Raw genomic sequence first — 16,343 nt, 5'->3', positions numbered from 1 at the left:
ATCACTCCCACTGGAGGTCATTGATCCATCAGCCTCAGACTGCTGAGCTCAGCAGGTCTTCTGGAGGACGAGGCTCATATGAACTGAGGAGACGGGACCAGCAGGATGTCAGGATCAGGGCGGGTTTAGCTCAGGTGTGTCTACCCCCGACCAAACAGGATCAGGTGAGGTTCAGCTCAGGTGTGTCTGCCCAGACCAAACAAGGACATTGATTAGGTTCAATATTCAAAAGATGCCACATTATCTGAACCAAAGATAAGTCATTAAGGAGCAGGCAGGCTTTAAGGCGCCTTGCTCAAGGATGCATCACTGTATTCTGAGGACTTGAACCCGGCACCATTGGTTTGAGAGTTAAAACCCCAACCCCCTACCTCGTCCACTATGTCCAGATAATGCAAACTTAGGAATCCTTGATGGTAGAGTCCTGGTGGTCCTCAGGATTTGCCTTCCAGATGTACGGCTTCTCCATCAGTCCTCCAGATTCCTGGTCTGGTTACAAACGTAATTTGTCTCTAATGTAAGGTAACAAACAGCAGTAGTTTGTCTCTAATATCAGGTAACAAACACAGTAGTAGTTAGTCTCTAATGTAAGGTAACAAACACAGTAGTAGTTTGACTCTAATGTAAGGCAACAAACACAGGAGTAGTTGGGCTCTAATGTAAGGTAACAACCACAGTAGTAGTTTGTTCCTTTACAATTTTGTAAAGGAAAGCAGAGGGAAACATTTTCCCAAATGAATCTTTTCAAAATGTCACCACCATTCCGAAAGCAAGTGAAGAGGTTTGTGTAAAAGCAGTCCTCCCTGACCAGCTCTGTCCCTGACTCTAAACCCTGACTCTCAACCCTAACGCTAAACCCTCTGAGGGCAGGAAGACGCGCCTTCAGTGTAAAGGTTTGAACCACAGAGAAGGAAGAAAAGAGGAAGCAGTAGAGAGTAGTGAAGTAGTGAGGTTAGTGACAGACGTGAGGGATTTGCCTTCCAGATGTACGGCTTCTCCATCAGTCCTCCAGATTCCTGGTCTGGTTACAAACGTAATTTGTCTCTAATGTAAGGTAACAAACAGCAGTAGTTTGTCTCTAATATCAGGTAACAAACACAGTAGTAGTTTGTCTCTAATGTAAGGTAACAAACACAGTAGTAGTTTGACTCTAATGTAAGGCAACAAACACAGGAGTAGTTGGGCTCTAATGTAAGGTAACAAACACAGTAGTAGTTGGGCTCTAATGTAAGGTAACAAACACAGTAGTAGTTTGTTCCTTTACAATTTTGTAAAGGAACGCAGAGGGAAACATTTTCCCAAATGAATCTTTTCAAAATGTCACCACCATTCCGAAAGCAAGTGAAGAGGTTTGTGTAAAAGCAGTCCTCCCTGACCAGCTCTGTCCCTGACTCTAAACCCTGACTCTCAACCCTAACGCTAAACCCTCTGAGGGCAGGAAGACGCACCTTCAGTGTAAAGGTTTGAACCACAGAGAAGGAAGAAAAGAGGAAGCAGTAGAGAGTAGTGAAGTAGTGAGGTTAGTGACAGACGTGAGGGAAAGGCGTGTGGAAGCACACGGTTACATGTGGGGTCAAGAAGATCACTCCCACTGGAGGTCATTGATCCATCAGCCTCAGACTGCTGAGCTCAGCAGGTCTTCTGGAGGACGAGGCTCATATGAACTGAGGAGACGGGACCAGCAGGATGTCAGGATCAGGGCGGGTTTAGCTCAGGTGTGTCTACCCCCGACCAAACAGGATCAGGTGAGGTTCAGCTCAGGTGTGTCTGCCCGGACCAAACAAGGACATTGATTAGGTTCAATATTCAAAAGATGCAACATTATCTGAACCAAAGATAAGTCATTAAGGAGCAGGCAGGCTTTAAGGCGCCTTGCTCAAGGACGCATCACTGTATTCTGAGGACTTGAACCCGGCACCATTGGTTTGAGAGTTAAAACCCCAACCCCCTACCTAGTCCACTATGTCCAGATAATGCAAACTTAGGAATCCTTGATGGTAGAGTCCTGGTGGTCCTCAGGATTTGCCTTCCAGATGTACGGCTTCTCCATCAGTCCTCCAGATTCCTGGTCTGGTTACAAACGTAATTTGTCTCTAATGTAAGGTAACAAACAGCAGTTGTTTGTCTCTAATATCAGGTAACAAACACAGTAGTAGTTTGTCTCTAATGTAAGGTAACAAACACAGTAGTAGTTTGACTCTAATGTAAGGCAACAAACACAGGAGTAGTTGGGCACTAATGTAAGGTAACAAACACAGTAGTAGTTGGGCACTAATGTAAGGTAACAAACACAGTAGCAGTTGGGCTCTAATGTAAGGTAACAAACACAGTAGCAGTTGGGCTCTAATGTAAGGTAACAAACACAGTAGTAGTTTATATCTAATGTAAGGTCACAAACACAGCAGTAGTTGGGTTCTAATGGCGCGTAACAAAGTAGCAGCTGTAGTTTGTCTGGTAAACAACCACAATAGTATGCCGTAACTTGTACTGGACAAACTGATCCTGCGTGCAACAAGTCCACTCTGTTTATTTTAGGCAAACTTACGAGGATCCTGGTTGGTGGAGTGATGTTGCCCTCTTGGCTCGAGTCTTGGCTCCTCCATCAGCTCTCCTCAGCCAGAGTCCTGGTCTGGAACAAACAGCGCGAGTCTGGCCCTAAAGTCTGGTAACAAACATGTAGTTTGTCTTATATTTAAGCTCTTTATTTCCAGTTTGTTTGGTTAATACAAACTTACAATCCTTGTTGGTAGAGTGATGGTCATCCTCCAGATTCACGGCTCCCCGACCAGCTCGCCTCCGCTCCAGAAACACGTTCTAGTAAGAAAACACATGTAAAGTAACAGCTGTATTTTGCCCTTTAAGTCAACCATGTAAGTAAATACAAACTTACGAGGAATCCTTGTTGGCCGATTCCTAGTCGTCCTCCAGCGTCTCAGCTCCTCCAGCAGCTTTCCTCAGACAGAGTCCTGGTCTGGAGCAAACAGCAGAAGTCTTGCTTCAACATGTGGTAAAACAGATGTAGTCGTCATATATATTTGGTACAAATACGCCGGTAGTTTGTGGTAGCAGTATTCTACTAGAAGTGGCAGTGAGTGTGATGATCACTTCAGAGTCAGGCGCCATCTACTTAGTCATAAGATGATCAAAAGTAGACCTAAACTACCTTGGATTTTAGTGTTTCAGATGAGCTTGGTGATGGTTACCCTCTGGTCCGGTGCTGCAGACCCCTGGTCTCCAGCCTCAGTCTCCGGTCCACCCTGGCACCACAAGCCTCCGGTCCCCAGCCTCTCATCTACAGCAACAGGTTTATGTCAGCATTTGCCCAACAATAAACTTAATTGACTCATCCGAAACAGAGTTACATAATTAATTTAATTATTTTACAACTCAAGGCCAGAAAAGACTTGAGACCAGACATGAGCATCCCGTTTTTGGGAATGAAGACAGAGCAGTCCACAAGTTTAAAGAAGTGGTTCAGGCCATGCATTGAAACTGACCTGAGAAGACTCTACTCACACGTAGCACTGACCTGTTCTGGAGGACTTCTGATAGAAGGTGGAGGTCTGGCTCCGGGTGAGGAGGTGGAGGTCTTACTCTAGGTGAGAAGGCAGACACCTTGGGACAAACTACATGTTACCTTTTTAACCTTGTACAGTTCTAGAGTATCTTCTACTGTAACATGTGGGAATGACGGCCATTATTTTAGCTTTGATATTATCTAGTTGGTAACTCTGCACCAAAGTCGTTGTTTAACGTCATTCCATTGGGTAGGGTTTAACTTCTGTAGCAATTAATGACAGCAAATATTTAGAACGTACAAAAGCTGAAGTAACAAATAACACTAAGCAGTATCGATATTAAATCAAATTTACTCAGCCATATTCAGGTGCTGGGTTCCGTTGAAGAAATGTCAAATTATCTTCCTCCTTGAAATGATTTTCAGCCTTCCCTGATGTCAAAAATGGGCCCGCAAGTAGAATGCTGTTTTGTACGCAGTGAGAGTCCCATCACGTCATCGTGGTTAAAAATACGGCGCAACCATCGGAAATCAACATATTGTACGACGTACGTGTCAGTATGTATTTAATATCAAACTTAAGTTGTTTAAGATAGGGGCAACAATTCCAGATGGAAACCGACTGAAAAATAGTTTCCGTTGGCAACGGCTCGAGGTTACGCAAATACAATCCAGAACGTTCCGCCAGATTCCCTCAGGGGACTCCCGTCCAACTAACTGCCAGGTGGTTTCTTATGGTTGTCAAGACTACAACGTTCTATGCTAACCATTGGGACTAAATCAAGTGACCGCACTCAGAACCTTCCACGGCGGGAAGCACAAACCGTCCGACAGGAATCCGAACATTCCGGCCGGAACCAACCAAAGAAAAAAACAGAACCAGCGCCTCACCTTGAGCTGAACGGAGGAAGATCCTGAAGTCCAGCGATGGTCTTGATTAAAACACAGCCAACAGACTTACCTTGAGGAGATCCGTTTGTTGCTGTTGGTCATTACATTACATGTACATTATTATGCACCCAGTGTGTACAAGTTGTATCACTCAAAACCGTACGAAGAACCAAACTACCATGTACGTCCCACAACAACTTTAAACCTAAAATCCTGGAATCATTCAATACAAAACCGTGTCTACATTTTACAATTATCTAGATTATTCATGGTACAAACCATACAGAGCAAATCTAAACATTGAGCTCACAGAGAGCCGACCATAGCCCTGCAACGTCACCCTGACCGCCTCATCACCAACAGCAAATCATGCCAGCCAGCCAACACATGTACAGCTCCAGTGAGAAGTGGGCATCCGAGTGAAAGGACTGTCCATAATAAAAATAAGCCATATTCCTGAACTATCCAACCATCTTCATGGTTTAAAGATTTACAGACTTGACATTCCATTGTGTTCCAATCACCTTAGTCTGCTCCCTCGTTACTTATAAAACTCTACATCTCCATCACTAGAGTGTTGCATCCTACTCATGGGGGTGTGGTCTGAGTGAGCAGAGATGCATGCTGGGATACAGTGCTGTCTGAAGTCTTCAGTTCCATAGACACACCCCTCAGGAGAAACCAAGTGTTTGAGAATCTGTCGTGACATCAGTTACATGAGCTGGAATATCCTTCAAGATGGCGCCAGGATTCTCAGAGGAGAAAGGCCAAGAGGAAGATGTGTGGGTTCTTCCTCTCAGCCAGTGGAACACAACAACGGTCTTCAGAGTACCATGGAATGCTTTGAAACATTCTCCTCTTTACAACTTGAAGCCCCAGTGAAGGTTTCATTACCTCCTCAGCTGAAGAGCACAACTTCAGCTCGAAGTGCGCACTAGCTGGAGTTCCCGGATTGGTTCTGATTTAAGGGAACCAATCGTTCAACTAGTCCTGTCCGAAACAAATACAGTTCAGCCTGAGAAGACGTGCAACTGAGAGCAAGACAAGATCCACAGGGCTCTCCATCAATCCAGCCAAGTAGGAAGAGCCGTCTCATTACAGGTCTGAAGGTCATCTTGAATATCCATTTAGGTCCCTTTCCAACGTCAGACTCTCCTTGTGGAATTCCTTTTGGTGTCCATCCTCCATTGATCCTGATTGGTGTAGTCCTAGTTTGAAGTCACTGATCTGAACACGCCGCTTGCATCCTTTTACACTTGAGTTGGATACTCTCCTTCCTGCCCAGTGTGTTGGATATCGTTCCGGAGCGTCGCTCAGGTCTCTTCATGTCTACTGGAGGCCCTTATGTAAACGTGTGGCCGTCCATCAGGTATGATTTAGTTGACCATTCCAATATCCCAAGCCAATCACACAGACCCCCGTATGAACATTATCACTGTCAAAGCAAGCCGGACACACACACATAGAACCCAGGACAGGCACGTAGAACCCCATGCCAGGTGTGAGTGGGAGACACACACACACACACACACACACACACACAGTAGAACCCTAGCAATTCTCAAAAAACTTCCATCTCATGTCAAACCCAAACACACAAACCACTGAGCCATAAAAGTCCAAACAATCATGCAGGGTAAAAACCCTCATGCCAAATAGCATTCCATCACCCCCCCCAGCTCTCCTGCCAGGGCACCCATAACAGAACAACCAATGTCTCGAAGAGACGTAAATTATGTACAACATTCTTCAGTGGCGTCCCACATTGGTGATGGATTATGCTTGTGTCCAATGTGTCCCAGGTTGATTCAACATCTCTGAAGTCATGTCTTTGTAGTCCAGTGGTTTCCTGAAAGAGGGGCCTTCACAGATGCAAACGTTGCAGCTTTAGTCAGCCTGAGGACAGGAAGGAGGTCATCTGTTCAGAAGACCACCCAGTGGAGGGGGGTGGCTCTTGAGGAGCAGGATCCATATGGGGATGGCCCCAAATAAGACCTTCTTGGAAATGAAACTGTTCCTGAGGAGTCACGTTGCCTGGAGGGGACTGTTGAATGTGTTCCATGGTTCTCTGTGTCAGACTGAAGTTGTGTTTTAGTCGTTGAGATGAGGAGCCCCCTCATCTCCCCCTGGTGTTTCTCTTTCTGAATCCCTGTCTCCATCTTTAAGAACATTCCAGTCCATGTAACTGACGTCACCAAAGTTTCTCAAACACTCGGTTTCCCCTGAGGGGGCGTGTCTACAGACCTGTAGACTTCAGACAGCTCTGTATCCCAGTATGCACCTCTGCTCACTCAGACCACAGCCTCATCAGTAAAGCAACACGATGAAGATGCAGAGCTCAGGAGAGTAGAATGAAAGAAGACTGAAGATATCAGAACCCAACCCATTACTCCAGCTTACAACAATAACTTGGAGTCTGTAACCATTTTAACAAATCATTAAAACCAACATAAACCAAACACCTAAGTAACCCATGAACCAATAAAAACATCCTTACAACTCAGATCAACCTTCATGTAACAGGTTAACTCACCAGGAAGCCAAAATACATCAATGTGCCCAAGATTAATGAGAAATTAATGACTTACAGTTTGCAGTTATGCTTCATGGTTAAGTTGGGATACTCACAGAACTGCAGTTAAATATCCATGATAGACCTTTGAAGGAAGGAACAGTTTACTCATGGTCCAAATTTCAAATGAGAGTTAAACCACAAATTTCAAATGAGAGTTAAACCACCACAATCCCCGATTTTCTTCACACATTATCAGTGATTTATATTCAACATACAAGTCACGTCAGTTGTGCTTTGCTACACAATTCTACTCACATCAGGTTCAGATGAGATGCTCCTCTTTACTTCAAAAAGTCTTTAACCAACAAAGCAGTACACAAACAAATGTACTGTCCGGTTCCCTTTTAAGTGAAACGCACCAGATGCAACCAATTAACTAATTAAGAAAACCACCTGGCAGGCGAGCTGGAGTCATCGCCTACCACCACACACGTTAACACGCACACACACACACACACACACACACACACACACACACACACACACACACACACACACACACACACACACACACACACACACACATTTAATTCTTTATTTGAATCCACCAATCACATTACAAGAGAGAAGATTCAAATATTTCAGAGATAAGATAAGTCATTGTTCAAGGGTACAAAAAACATCTCCTGCGCCACACTGCCAGGCTGCCTATCACTGCTGATATGGAGCAGAACTTTGCTAATTGTTTAGATTTTCTGCTGGAGAGCCCAGCCAGCCTTAACACACATAAAACACGGTTGTGGACATGCCCCAAGCTTCCAAAAATAAACACTATTAGCTTGCATTGGTAGCCTAGGTCCCTTAGAATTTCCAGAATGGGCTGGTATTTAAGGATTTTATCGTTGAAAGCCATTTCCATGTACAGATCAAATACACAGCTCAAGTAAGAGCACTTCCCTTCTGTCTCTGTTTAAAAACACAACATCAGGGGTATTTGGGATGTTACACATCACATCAATAGGGCTGTTAAACCATCCCGGCATGATGCGTGAATGTTTGTACATGGTTACATTTTCTAGAGATACTTCCTTAACATTACTGGAAATTAGATCTACAAGTCGGTCATGGCGTGCAATATACAGTCCTTTGTACATAGTACAGCCATTCACAACATGGGGAACTGATTCAAGTTGATGGCCAGAGTGCATTATACAGTGTGGATGGTGATGTGTAGGATACCATAATGCCAGATTGTATTTGGTAGGTAGCACCTGCAGCCTAGCTTTGGCAGTGAAACAGAGGATGTCCTCCCCAACAGCAGCATTTTTGTACATGGAGTGGGAAGCAGAGTGGTCGGCAAAGTCTAGGCATGCTAGCTTTCCCTGCATTCTAAGTCCAGTCCAGTGTTGTTTGGTCTCTGTTTGTTTTATGTTGAGTGGAATCTCCTTGCTGTAGTGTTCTGTAGTATGTGTTGTGCCTCGTTGTGATATACAGTTGCCTCTGCGGTTACAGAAGGGTCGGTGACAACTGCATCAGATGCCTGTGGAGCTGTTTGTGAGTTGTGTTGTGTCCATTCCAGTTTGACTGACATTCTGTTGCACAGATCATTTAGGTCCGGCCAGTCCGACCGAACTCCAAAGCCTGCAGCTTGTGTGTCCAGTTTCCCGCTGCTTTTCCTCCCAAAGCCTAAGAAACTGTCCTGGCCTGCTTTGGCCAGAGGGACCTTCCTCTTCCTGAGGTCCAGCATGAGGGAAGCTCTGGCAAGCTCTCTGACAGTAGCGTCATCACACACACACACACACACACACGCACACACACACACACACACACACACACACACACACACACACACACACACACACACACACACACACACACACACACACACACACACACACACACACACACACACACACACACACACACACACACACACACACACACACACACACGCGCACAGATCTGACTGGGGATAGGATAGGTTAATACACTTGAGGTGGTAAACAGGTTGTTGTTTATTCTATTGCCAGAAGGACTATGTCTATCTAGACTAGGCTACTTATAAATGTTTATGAATATTTTTATTTTTCTCCCAAACATCATATTCGGGGCTAATTAAATAACATCCGAGGCTTTATCCCCGAATAAAACAGCATAGGGACGCCACTGCCTTAAGCTAACGTATTTATCCACGATACTAGACACTTTAAATAATAGTTATAATTACATGCAACTTATTTCAAATTTCAAATAGTATACTAGATACATACAAATATATAAAGGAAAATATAAGAAAATGAAATGGCTAAAGTTAATGCAAAATTATGATGGAGTCGAGTACAAACAGTCTACTCTCATTGCAGTATTTGGAAGTTAATTCTGACTGATAAACTGTTATCTTCCACAGCATGACATAACACATCTCAGGAAGTGGTGGTGCTCCACTTTGTTGGAGAATCTCCATACTGAAGGGTATAGTTCTTCTGACTCAGATGTGCTGTGAATTCCAATATTAACACAACCGTAACAATGACCTACAAAAACTATTGTGTGTGTGTGTGTGTGTGTGTGTGTGTGTGTGTGTGTGTGTGTGTGTGTGTGTGTGTGCAGTCATTGCAGACGGTTTGCTCATTTCACGGAGGAGGGCAGAGAGATGGCAAGAGGAACTCTACCACCTATCTTCGGTATCCCGAGGAAGCGCAAAGTGTCCGAAATAGAGGAGACATAATATTTGTCTTTTCTTTATTTCTTTATTTTTTATTGGTTTGTTTGAAGAGAAGAGCAGAAAATAAAGTTCATAACAATGGATATCAATTCCAATAAACATATTATTTGTATCGAAGTGAAATCATATATTGATGGTTATTAAACACACAATATACAGCAAGAAAATAAAAACGTTTATTGCGAAGCAAACAATTTCTGTTCACTCTTTCTTCATTTGTCACGTGAAGTCGTTCCCCATTTTGTTATACTTTTCCATCATTGCCAGTACGTTTTTTATTTTTATTATATCAATATTAATTTAAACAAAAATAAATAAATATAAAGAGAAAAGTCGACTCTCTCTAGCTTTCAATTCAATCCTGTTATTTGTTAGCTTTAATCCGACTGTACATTACTTTGAAAGGATGAACCTCAGTTTTGTGATTTAGACCTCACTTGACCTCACTCCCAGAGGTCCACGGTGTAATGTTGTTTTTCACCACTGGGATGCTGACGGCGTTACCCGCCAATTTCTTTTCCCCTTGGCGGCCCTCAGTCAAATTTTGGGTTCCTAAATTGGCCCTCAGCTGTCAAAACTCTGAGAACCCCTGTTGTAGACCCACTTCGGAAAACTGTAGTTCCACCGTAGAAACGCTAGAGGTCACCAATACTCCCCGTCGCGCAATGACGTCGGTTAGGAAAAGTGGAGTCTAATTCATTTTAAACAGCGCTGTCTTTTCCTATGTTAGAAAGGAAGCACATTTTCATCTCTCCTTGACCCGATGACGTTTTCCACAAAGGTTAAGTAAAGGATAGGAGATTTGACTATTCGTAGAGGAATGAGGACACAGCTAAGGAGTCTCACCGCGTCCGCCATCTTGACGTCACGTGACAGCACTTGGACGTTGGATGTCCATGTCCTACAGGCTGCAGCGAGACCTTACTCACATGGACGCGCAATCATGCAGGAGCGCGAACACAGATGCGCGAGAGCGAGCCATTAGCTAGTTAGCTAGCTCCAGTAGCTACCGCAGGATAACAAGAAACAGAAGCTTGCTCTGGGTCACAAGCTTTGAGTACGTGCATGAAGGGGTCACGCGCGGAGAGCGGGGGAGGGGGAGTGCAGTACGACCGTTTGATTGACCTTCTTATTGTCCAAAACTCGGTGGTTCTGGAAATCATTGGCTGGAGTTTTTCGTGCCCTGCCCGTTCCACAGATGATTGACTTGTTTAATTTTCATGTCAGTACTTCTAACTCAGTGGCTGTAAGTGGGTTATGATAAGGATTTCAAGTAATTTAGTAAAAATGGCCAAAAAGGAGAATTCCATACCCAACCTTTAAGGCAGCAGCTTGCCCAGTTTGACCTGACCCATAACGTCTCGTAATACTACTTCGTACCACAAGAGGTCCCCATCACTGCAGCGTCCAGTTTTCCCTCAGTTCAACATGAGTGTTGACCACAGCGCCGCCCAGAGTGTGTATTCTATACTCTAGTCAATTGCAGCAAATAAAATAAAATATCTAAATTATATCAAAACAAGAGTTAACGTGGGTGTTTCCTTCCACCTCTGAAGACAGCCCTTTGCTTGTAAAGGAATTGAATTTGATGATGAACTCACTATGTTTATTCTAAACTGGTAAGTAAACAGCTGTTAATGTTAATGTTTGCTATGTAGCAATAGCTTACTAAGGTAGCTACTTATAAACCATTACTGAAAGTGTTTATCTGTCTATTTTTTTAGTGTGGATCCGTTTTTTGGGGGAGATTTTTTGCAGATTTTCATTTGTTAAATAATATATAATTAACTAAATTGTTCACCTTGGCAAAGTCCAATGGCACTCTAGATTACTGAATATTTATTAAAGTTTTCATCAAAGATAGAAATTATTTTTGCCTCTTTATCCTGTTTATTTTAAGTCAGGACATCAATTTTGCTGCACTCACCACTGCAGTAAGTCTGAGAGATAGTCATACATGGTAGCATTTTAGCATTACTCATAATTGTCATTAGCATTTTAGCATTACTCATAATTTTCACAGTCCATGAGAGCTTTGGCATTGAACTCACACATAGATAATAACTTCTGTTAAAGCTTTCTAAAAAAATTATGTACACACGATATGCTGCTAACACTCATCATTTGAGATGTCTACCGTCAGTAAAAAAAAAGAAGATTAATGAAATCAATGAATGAAAAGAAAAGGGCAGTCATTTGTCGACAGTCCATCATTTAGTTTGAATACATTTTATTTTTATTATAAGTACAGTTCAGTAGTTACAAAACGAAGCATCTGCCAGGAGGATACAGCAAAACGAGGAAAGAAAATGTTGAGCTCACAAGACAGGTTTTTCCGTACATAACATGAGGGGTGGAATGCTCATTACAGCCAGGGGGCGGGGGAATCAGGGTGAGGCGGGAGTCTCCACAGCGCTACCATTATCACCCATAGGTCAAAAGTCAAGGGATCCAGAGCCGGTCTTCTGATTGGTCCACGCACTCACTCACAAAGGTACATGATTGGCTCCTTCTTAATCACCAAATGCACTGTTGTATCTCGGTACAATAGCTCTGGTACAGCTCAACCCACAAAACGTGTTCCTATTCATATATCTGACAGTCTATATTGTTTCATTTTTTATTTGTATTTTTTATTTAATCCCCTCTCTTTGTGTGATTGTGAAACTATAATAAGGTTTAACAATGTTGTTTTTTTGTCGAGATAGTAAAAACAAACTAATTAGAGGCTGTACTATGTGTGTCTATGTGCCTGTGTATGTGAGTATGTCTGTGTGTGTGTGTGTGCGTGTGTGTGTAAGTGTGTGTGTGTGTGTGTGTGTGTGTGTGTGTGCTTGTCTAGTGTGGGTTTGCGTAAGTGCAAGATTGTAGTTTTGTGTGTTTGTGTGCATTACCATATCATCCTTAAATTGTAATCTGAGTGCTGGGATAAGTCACCAGGCCAAAGCCATCTGTGTCCCTGCTTCGCAAGTCACATACAAGGTTGGTGTATACAAAAATCAGGATTTGGGTAACAATGTTTTTTTTTGTTGTTGTTCTTACATTTTTTTTAGTTGGTTTTTCAAAGCCACATACAGTATAGAGGTTGTTTTTACCAAAAAAAAAAAAAAAAAAAGGGGTTATTATATTTGCACTGTACATACCGTATTAGAATCTTCTCTGGGTTCACAAAATGAACTACATAGAAACATTTCACAATGCCAAGGGACACACAAACACACCTTCAGGTTAGTTAGTTTAGCTAGGGTTTTTTGTACTGTATGGGTTGAATTTATAATACTATCACAGTGCAAAATACTTCTGATAAACCCGAAAATTTTGAAACAAAATAAAACAAGAATAAGTAAAACCAGGGAGAAAGTGCCCCATGCTTGGTGGACTACGTATATTTATATATATATTGGGGCAAATATGTCTGCAGCAAATGAGATTGTCTTTTTTCTGTCTTTTTCAGTAAATGGAGAAGGCATTATTGTACAATACATATATAAAAACAAAAAAAATGAAAACAAAATATAAAATCCAAAATAAAAGCCAACCCTAATTCCTACTGTCTAGCATAGCTACATAGCTTTGTAGAGCCATAACAAATGTCTGGTATCTAAGGCTATACACAGTCTTTTTTCTTGTGTTTTTTTTTTGTTTTTTTTTCTTCATCATAAAGTAAATACATCAAACCATGTTTCAGTAGTCAGTAACACTGTGCAACAATTACTGGTGGCATTATTATTTTTTTTCTTCATCTTCTTTAGTCATCTTTACAAACACGTGGGACAACGGGACTGGTGAGGCCAACGGTAGGTATGTCAGAGGGCGTGGTCGAGGCTCAGCAGATAGATAAGAGACAGTGGTAGCCATCTTGTCCGTCTTTAGAAGACGACAAACGAAACGCGATGCGGCTGAGCTACTGTAGTCTCTCTGCTGTTCTTTTTTTTTGCTTCACCTCACACGCAAAAAAAAAGAGTTATCCAACCCAAAACAATTGTCATACTGTACTGTATGTATCTATGTACAGTGGGCACCTTGAGACATTGTGTTGCTCATACATGACAAAATCAAAACAGTAAAGAGGGAGAAGCGAGGTGTGGGTGGGGGGTCTTCTTCAGTCGTTGGTCTCGTTGAGGTGGGTGAGGGGTCAGGGGGAAAGGATAGTTAACATTTAGGGCAGTTTAAAGACATTCTTTTTGCCACAATTATCTACACCTTTTTCAAAATCATCATCATCATCATCTGCACCCCTTGTCTCCCACTACTTCCCCATCATTCGGAGGGGGGGGGGGGGGGGGGGGGGGAGGACCGATTGGGAAGGCTGTAGTTGCACCGTGCCTATATTCTCTCTTCTGGCAATGCATTGTGGTCGATTGTCGTTACGAGGCCATGCTAAAGTCACATGGTTTCTGCTATCGTCCACATTTACCATGATACACGGCGATGCAACAATATGGTGTGCGTCTTTCTCCGTTGACCGTTGAACGCGCCAAGAAAGGGGGGGGTGAGGTGACTGCGGGCAGACCGTCACGTGTGCTTGGCTTCTGTCAACAGTCTAGCAACACAGCGTGCCTTTGAGGTTTGATGCTTTTTTTTTTTTGTGTTACTCTTCAGCAGAATGCATCTCGGGCATTGCTTGTCTGATGGGCCATGCCGTTAAACTTCACTTCTTCCACGTCTTCATTTTCTTTTCGTTTTTTTTTTGTACAGGCAAAAAACTGTATTTGAGAGGTGATTAGCACTACAGTTAAGTCCTAATGAAAGAAAACAAAAAAGTAATTCAAAATAAAAACGAGGTTATAGATCAAGGAATGTTTAAGAGAATGTAGGGCAAGTTAGCTAGACAGGTAGTTTTTTTTTTCTTTATCAAAAAGCAAAACAAAAACAACATCATTTCCGAGAAAAGACAACGGAGAGAGAGTGAGAGGGAGAGAGAGAGAGAGAGAGAGATAAAGAAGAGATAGGGGGCATTCCTACCAAAGGAGGTTAATCAAGGGGGGGGGGGGGGGGGGGGGGTGTTGTCACTCTGTTTAGTGTCCATAGTTCCTTGTTTCAAGTCACCCTGTCTGTCACCAGAAGAGACAAACCATCCCAAATGTTCCTTCACATGTCCAAGACTTCTCCTAAATCTGCCAATAGTATATATTTTTTTCATTTTCTTCCGCTTAAATAAAGTCTCTGATATAGTGTGTTCCTTCATCATTGTACATCTGCTGCTCATCATCTTCAATTCCTTCCTCATCACCGTCGTCTTCAGCATCATCGTCATCATCATCGTCGTCATCATCATCATCATCCTGTGGAAGGTTTCATCTAGTCCCTGTTTAGAGCACGGACGTCCAAACCTTCGGGATCACCTAGGTTACGGATGTTGTTGTTGTTAGCGTGGTTGTTAAGGTCGTTGTTAGGGTGGCCGGGGTCCAGGGACAGCACGGGGTCATGGGGCATGTTCTGGTCCTCTTCTCCCGCCCACAGATGAACTAAACAGCCAATCAGAAAACAAGAGGATGATTAGCACCAACAAGCATAACACACGCACACACACACACCCAAAACACAACAGGATATTGTACACTCACGCAATGACATAGGCATCATGTGCACTAACAATAAACAGAAAACTAAGGAAGTCAGTGTGAAAAGTACTTGGAAAAGCAAATGTGATATCAGTTTGTTTTGTTGTAAATTATATACATTGGACATTTCAATTGTCAGTCAAATCATAGTAGCCTACTGCCCGTTTGTGTTGATAGACACATAGTTGTTAGAAGGAACAATAGAAGGAAGAGACCATACAGCCCATCCTGATGCATTGATTCATTTCTGTCACAAATGAATAGTACATATTAGTAGTATTATCTTAATTTTTAAAAGCATGTTATTGATTGACCTATTGTAATGAGATGTGTACACATGGATATTTGGCCTATGTCATGGATATTTTCATGACATAGGCCCACTGTAGGATTTTTGACCATAAGAAGACATGAAATAATCAGGAGTTATTTGCATTAGTAATATTGTACATAGTAATATATTGATATAAATAGTGTTTTAAAGCTAGGCTCTTGTTTTCCATTATGACTCCCTGGACACTGATGATTTATATGAAATGCTTCCCCGGATAAGTCTGCAATAAGCGTTTTTATTAACACATTAGGAACGTTCAAGGCGTTCAAATGAAAGATTCTGTGTTTGTTTTTTAGCAGCTTTGAAGTGTTGAGAGTGAGTAAGTGAGAAGTGAAGAGAGTAATTGCAATAAAAAGGAAAATAAAAACGTTTTACGACTCAGTGAGACAGTAAGAAATGCTCATCTGTAATTACGTTCCCCTCCACCAAAAAGCCGTTTAATAATCCAACCAGTGTTCCCGACGCACATTTTCATTCCCTCTGAAACTTCAGAGGAAATTATTTTGCAATATAGTGCCATCAAAGGCGTTTGTGTGTCATGTTCCACTAAGAGTGTTCTTATGAATCTGCCAAAACTAGATTAAAGCATTGCATTTGATACGTGCACTAATACAAGGCAAGGACAAAAATAGTATGAAAGGGAAGTGCCACAAAGGAATGGTAAATTGCCAATAGTGTTATAAATATAGTTTTTCGATTTCCAGACAAATTATGTTTTTGGGGATATGCCTAATGAACGCAACCTACCATCCCTGTATGTGCTGTTCAATTATCCTCAATGCTTAGAGTGAGGTGAC

The 16,343-nt window shown here is 42.4% G+C and overlaps 1 long non-coding RNA gene across 2 annotated transcripts; it reads right to left on the bottom strand.

Annotated features, from left to right (window-relative positions):
• Nucleotides 1-1,288: 1,288 nt before the first annotated feature.
• LOC132472098 (uncharacterized) lies at nt 1,289-7,321 on the bottom strand. 2 transcript variants are annotated; one of them, XR_009528993.1, is made up of 8 exons: nt 7,239-7,321; nt 3,530-7,065; nt 3,204-3,292; nt 2,891-2,971; nt 2,736-2,814; nt 2,546-2,662; nt 1,953-2,093; nt 1,289-1,767 (listed from the first exon to the last, which is right to left on the bottom strand). It is a non-coding gene; the product is annotated as an uncharacterized LOC132472098 (long non-coding RNA). The 2 variants fall into 2 exon arrangements; XR_009528994.1 differs by having other exon boundaries at nt 1,953-2,070.
• Nucleotides 7,322-16,343: the final 9,022 nt, after the last annotated feature.

The sequence above is a fragment of the Gadus macrocephalus genome, chromosome 14 (genome assembly GCF_031168955.1).
Source record: "Gadus macrocephalus chromosome 14, ASM3116895v1".
In the NCBI taxonomy this organism is placed as follows: Eukaryota; Metazoa; Chordata; class Actinopteri; order Gadiformes; family Gadidae; genus Gadus; species Gadus macrocephalus.
The sequence above is the reverse complement of the archived record's forward strand: the minus strand, read 5'-3'. Positions and strand labels throughout refer to the sequence as shown.